The sequence below is a fragment of the Notechis scutatus genome, chromosome 1 (assembly GCF_049901735.1).
Source record: "Notechis scutatus isolate UNSWTSFEM ecotype Mainland chromosome 1, rNotScu1.2, whole genome shotgun sequence".
NCBI lineage: Eukaryota > Metazoa > Chordata > Lepidosauria > Squamata > Elapidae > Notechis > Notechis scutatus.
Window position 1 is genome coordinate 128429352 of NC_142009.1, and position 6960 is coordinate 128436311.

Genomic DNA, 6960 nt, shown 5'->3' on the forward strand with positions numbered 1-6960 from the left:
AAATGCATACATGTCAATATTTTATTTTTCTGTGCTTTGGAATTTTATTCTGTTCCTAATGAGCTGTTTTTCTTGTACAGAAAAATATTTTTGCCTGACTGCCACAAAGAACTCTCATTTCTGATTTTATCAGGGTCTTTTGATCTTGTAATCTTGTTATAAGTGACAATTATAGATGAAACACATACTGTACTGTAGTTTTTAGGACCATTTATTCATTAATTAAACTCCCTGAATGCAATTTACAATTTTATAATTCATGAATACTTACTTCAGGTGAATATTTTAGAACCTTAAGCATAATGCATAGGATTTCCAAGAATATCATGATTCATAGATTAAAATGTAGGATTCCTTTCACACAATTTATTAATGTAACAAATGAAGAAAATACTTTCAGTTTTAAAAAAAGGAAGGGTAAAATAAAGGCAGCAGTATAACCCATCACCTGAAGCAAAAAGGGCCCTCTTACAAGAGCCAGCAAATCCAGTCTTCTAAGGCAGGGGTCCCCAACCACCGGTCCGCAGACCGGTCCCGGTCCGTGGAACAAGTCCTACCGGGCCGCTGGTTTGCTGGGCGCCGCCATCTTGTTTTGATGAAAAAGTGCTTCTGGTGAGCTCACCGGAAGCACTTTTTCATCAAAACAAGATGGCGGCGCCCAGCTAATGCCGGTACCGGGCCGCGGCATAAAAAAGGTTGGGGATCACTGTTCTAAGGCCTTTAGCATTTTTCTCCTAGACTCAGCCAGCTCTCTTACTGATTAATATTCTAGTTAAATTGGTTAAAGAAATATGTGCCTCTAAGAATAACATAACTAATGACACAGGCTCTGTCTCACACATCTGTGCACACATACTCCCACTACATTTGTTTTTAAAAATCTATCTTTTTTTTTTTAAATAAAAGTTATCTCTCATGAAGTTACATGCCAACAATACACTTTGGCACTTAGGAAAGGAATAAAATGTTTAATAAAACTTAAGGTCTCTTTTTTGGGAGGGGGTGTGTGCTTTTGAGTGAATATCAACTCCTGGCAACAGTCTGAATTAGTCCCTGCAGTTTTCTTGCCAAAATTATGGAAGTGCCTTGCCATGGTCTCCTTCAGAGGGCTAAGAGGGATTGACTGGTCCAAGGTCACCCAGCTGGTTTCATACCTAAGGCAGCACTAGAACTCAACGTCTCCTGCTTTCTAGCCTGGTGCTTTAATCACTGCACTATAATGTCCTGTTGTCATCTAATGGTTAAAAGATGAGGTTTCATAATGCATAGGATTTCCAAGAATATCACGATTCATAGAACACTAACATCAAATATTTTCAGCGAAAATATTTCATGCAGTGCAGTCATGTGATGTGCTTTATGAGCATATTACTTAGTCACGGTAGTTCTAATCCCAACTGCTGTTTATTTAGGATTACCTGTAAAAAAAACAAGCAAACACACTGGAAGAGCCTTGCTTAATACCTTCAATACTGACTGGTCCCATTTCCACTCCAGCCTATTGTCTAGAGAGAATTTGCAGAAGAAAAACGATCACAGCCAAATGGCTCAAACAAGATCATTATCCTGTAGTCCACAGAAGTGTGGAGGGATATTATAAATTAGTATTAACCCACCCTCTTAAAACATTTCTCAGAATGCTCACTGTTTACCTGGTGCATCAAAATATTTGATTTCCTGCCAAGAAGAACCCTTAGCTCTTGTATTGACTACCTGTGGTCAGGATGGAAGTCAACAAACTCAGTTCTTGCTCTCTCTCTCAGTCTCCATTCCCACCCACCCCCAGTTTATATAGAGCAGGGCTGTCAAACTCGTGGCTCATGGGGCAGATGCGTCACACACTGGCCATGCCCATGCCCAGTTTAGCAAAGGGGGAAAAAAGTCATATGTCACATGACGACGTGACGATGTGAGTTTGACACCCCTGGTATAGAGGAAATATAGACATCCTGTTCAGACATTTCTCAGGACTTAGCCAAGATACCTATACTGTGTTACAAATCACTTTAACTATGATTTTATGTTTAGATTGCAGATTTAGGGAAATGTGACAAAATATTCAGCCTATTTTAGGCCCTTAGAGCAAGAATTTGTTCAATTCCTTCCATTAAGATTTTGCAGCCAGCAATCCAAAGGAAGCCACCATCAGATGGAAAATTTATAGCAAAATGAAACACTGAAGTTTTCCCCCAAACATTGAAAGTGTACCAAAAGAATATTAAACCCAATGCTGGTTTGAGATTATGTGCTAAGAATATCATTTCATAACAAACTAATAGTCATAAACAAATATATATTGGTTTACTTATTTATTTAAACAATACTATCTTATTCCACACCAAGACAACTAACAATAAGTAATTTTATTTCCATTTTTTCTTTAATATGAACATGTACTGTTTTTAAAAAAAATAGAAAAACCAAGATGCACCTAAAATATAAAAAATATCGTGCAAGTAAATAATTATACAAATATCAGTTATAGTGAAATAGTATTGTTTCAAAAGATGTTAACTGAATGCTGATAAAAAAAAAACATTTCTAAACATTTAGATGTCACTCAAAAGCATAAAATATTGCATAGTATAAAAGCCCATCACAATTTATATGCAGAAACTGTGACTAGAACTGTGTTATATTAAGTTTTTTATTTTATTTTAATGGAAAGTTACTACACATTCAGCATTTGCTTTTTAAAAAAACAGACGTAGAAAGGAACCACATTATCACAAAATGGTAAACCGGAATTTTTGGTTTATCAATGGTGTTCATGACTCATAAATGTGAAGAACTTAGTGTAGGTTTTATTTGCTATAGGGAATATTTTAAGGCATATTTCTAAAATATTGTATCAATATTCTCACAAGCTCCCTTGTAAGATCTCTGCTCTGTTAACATGGTATTAACATGATCAATGTGATTTATGGATAATACTTTATTTGTGAATACATTTTGCTAATTTGGAACTTATTATGAAATAGTTTTCTTGTGCATGGGATCATTCAAAATCCAACTCTTTGATGTTGGAAAGGTGATATGACCCCAGATTCACAAACGGATCACCACTATCTATTTGCTCTGTTTCTGATTTGGCTATTGATGTAATGCAGGGGTGTCAAACTCAATTTCATGGAGGCCTACATCAAGGCTATGGTTGGCCTCGGGGAGAGCCAGGCAGGCATGGCTGACTAGGTGGGCATGGCCAACTTGACACTGCTCACTGGGCGTGGCTGACTGAATGGGCGTAACCAGCTTGATGCTGCTCACTGGGCGTGGCTGGCTGGGTGGTCATGTGACTGAGCTGAGATGGCTTGTTACTCCAATCCAAAGAGACAGATAGAGCTGATCGTTTCTTGAGCAGCTTTTCTCAAGCTTGGCCACTTTAAGCTATGTGGACTTCAACTCCCAGAATGCTCCCTACGATGCCCGCTTGGGGATTCTGGGAGTTGAAATCGACACATCTTAAAGTTGCCACAGTTGGGAAATGCTAAAGTTACAAAATGAACGGGGAGGAGCTGTGTGTGTGAATCAGTTTTATCAGCAAAATATCTGGATACCTGGCATTTTAACCTCGTCTCGCCTTGAGCCTTCCACTTTGTACTTTCACTCCAGAGCCCTAGGCAGTTGAGGGCAAGCACCCAGTCCAGTCCTCGAACATCGGGATCCCCCAGCCCTGCTTCCCCAAGGGGGCATTCGCTTACCTCAAGACTGCTGCTAGTGCCACTGTGGGGCAAGGCCAGGTAAGAGGCTGGGTGAAGAGACAATGGTGGACGGCAGAGACCAGGCCTGATGTTAAAGACATGAGCAGACATGATATTCTTCCGATTAAAATTGGAATTCTGATTTTTTTGGAAATCGCCCACCCCCCCTTTCTTCTCCTCCTTCCCCTCCCCTCGGAGGCCCCCTGAGTCAGGAGTTGCTACTGCCGGCACAGCTCCAGTCCCGCGTTGCCTCAGGAAGGGAAAGGCAAAAAGGAAGAGCCGCGGCGGCGCTTTGCAACAGCAGCAGCGGCACTGGAGGCTCAGGCGCAGCAGCTCCCGTTTTGCCTTTCCCTTCCCGAGGCAACGTGGGATTGGAGCCACGCCGTGGTAGCAACTCCTGACAGCCCAGCCAGACACCTGAGCGGAGCCTGGGCGGTGCGGCGGAGGCTGCTGAGCGGCAGGAAAAGGGAGCTGGGCAGCCACGGACCATCCGTCTCTCCGTGCAACACGCCACCACCCGGCCCTGGCGAGGGAAAGCAGCGGGCGCTCCCCGGGTGGCAGCCTCGCCCCCGCCCCCAGGGAAGCGGCTGCCCAGCTCTGGAGCTGATCCACACGTGACCGGCTGGAAAGAAAGGGTGTGTAGCGTTGGTGTTGTGTATGCAATTTCTTGGCTTGCGGCGCGGGGTCTTTTGGCCGGCCTGATTTTTTCAGAGGGGAATATCATTCCTGCATGAGGCTAAGCACTGAGGTGAGAGGCCCAGCGAAGAGATGAAGAGTTTGTGCATGCGCAGGCTAGGTGAAGAGGCTGGGCGGGACCAATCTGCCTGGCAACAGCTGCAGCCTGTTGGCCTCGCCCAGCCTCTTCACTTAGCCTGAGCATGCACAGCCTCTTCATCTCTTCACTGGGCCTCTTACCTCAGTGCCCAGTCTCACCTGATGCTTCATTTTCATAGGCGGGCCTGCCAGAAAGGGGTAGACCAAGCCGAAGCCATTTAGGCATGATAGGCTGGGACGAAATGTCGTAGGCCTAATGCTTCGTTTTTGCATGCATGCTTGCTGGGATGGGGTGGGCCAGGCCAAAGCAACATGGCCCAGCCCCTTTCATTTCCCAGGACAGCTCTGCAGGCCAGATCCAACCACATCAAGGGCTGAATCTAGCCTGCAGGCCTTGAGTTTGACACCCCTGATGTAATGAAGACTGTCAATATTATTGGATATGGCGGCTGAGAACTACCTGTAATTTATGCAGTTTGTTTGATGCATTTCTGTGCAATCAGACACAAATGCACTAGCAGTTTGGAGATGGCTGCCTATTCTGACTCTCCAGTGCAACATGTCTGTGTCAACATTTAAACAAAATGTTAAACCAACCAGTTAAATGTCTGATTGTACCCAAGCTGTCTGTCAATCACAGCTTTTATTTTGGTGTGTGGCTTGATGCATATAAAACAGAAGGTCCTAGCTACTAAGAGATGGCATTGTTGTATAGGCTGATGATCCATTGCATGGAGTCAGTAGGAGCATTAGACAGAAGTCTGAATAAGAGATGCCTTATTTATTCCAGCTCCCCTATAGGTATTCTTAGCTAAAGCATGTGCCCAGCTCTTGCATGGCATGTAGTTTGGTCCTTGTAACAATGACTGAAGATAGAAATTATGCAATCCAAATTATTGAGAAAAACCTTCCAGGTACCACGGTGCATCTCTAATGTTGCTCTCCTTTCTGACACAGGTTCAATTAAGATGGAGTTGAAGATCTGGCTGATCTTCATGTGTTGGCTGAAGTTTATTTTTCTCCATGGAACTAAGTTCCCTATCACTAGCAGATAAGATACTTCCTAGATAAATGGTATATTTATGGCTTTTTTTTTCAAGAGACTCTCTTGCCCCTGTAATATGAATAAGCCAAGGGACTTCTGACACAACATACATTCTGGACATGGAAAGCCACAAGACCAGTCTGTCCTGCCCGGAATGTTTTCCTGAGCAGGCAACCCAATATTCAGACTCTTCTGTTTGATCAAATGGATTCTACCTTCCTGGAATTTGCCAAGTTTGGTTATGCTAACAGGAAGATAAAATCAACATTTTTAAAGTCTCACATTCCTTAATATAATAAAATTGGTTAACCATTAAATAACTCTGAATAAGTGCATACTTACTTCACTTTTTGCCCATTTCCCTTACAATCTTAGTTTTGTCCATTTCCCTTACTATCTTAGTTTTATGTCACAATGTAAGTACTAAATTCAAACGACAGTCTGCTTCCTAGTTTATATTAGTAACAATGGTGTAATATTATTCTATTCTTTCAGCTTGTGTTTTTGTATCGGGTCTTTCTCTTCTACTTTTAAAAAGTTTCTTGATTGTTTTGTTCTTTACAGGTAGTCCTCAGGTCATGACAGCAATTGGGACTGGAATTTGCATCACTAATTGTAATTGTAAAGTGCTATATCATGTGCCCACATTGCTTAGCAACAGCAATCCCAGCAGTCCCCGTTGCTAATGTTGAGTGAGAACTGTAATGCTAGTAATACTATTGCTAATTTTGCAGATGATACAACAGTGGTGGGACTTATCTCGGGGAGGGAATGAGTCTGCCTACCGAGATGAGGTGTAGCGATTGCTTTCATGGTGTGGAGACAATAACTTGGTCCTCAACACCAATAAGACCAAGGAGCTTATAGTGGATTATAGAAGGAACAGATCAGACATCCAGCCCTTGCTTATCAATGGAGACCGAGTGGAACAAGTGGCCAGTTTTAAGTTTCTGGGTGTTACCCTAAAAGAGGACCTGACCTGGGGTGCTCACATTGCAGCCCTGGTCAAAAGGGCCCAGCAGAGATTATACTACCCGAGACTTCTCAGAAAACAACAACTGAATGAAAAGCTGCTGGTGACCTTCTACCGCTGCACCATAGAGAGCTTTTTAACATATTGCACCTCTATATGGTTTGTGGCAGATAGGAAAGCACTCCAGAGGGTTAATGTCATTGCCCAGAAGATCATTGGTTGCCCTCTCCCCTCTTTGGAAGAGCTTTATAGCTCCCGCTGCCTTAAGAAAGTTCAAAACATTCTCAAAGATCCATCTCATCCTGGGAAGCCTTTTTTTGTACTATTACCATCTGGCAGATGGTACAGAATAATAAAAGCAAGGACAAATAGGCTGGAAAACAGCTTCTATCCCAGGGCAGTAGCTCTTTTGAATTCTGCTGTATAGTGCAGCGTTGGTGTGGTGTCAGGGGGGTTTGGTTCAATGT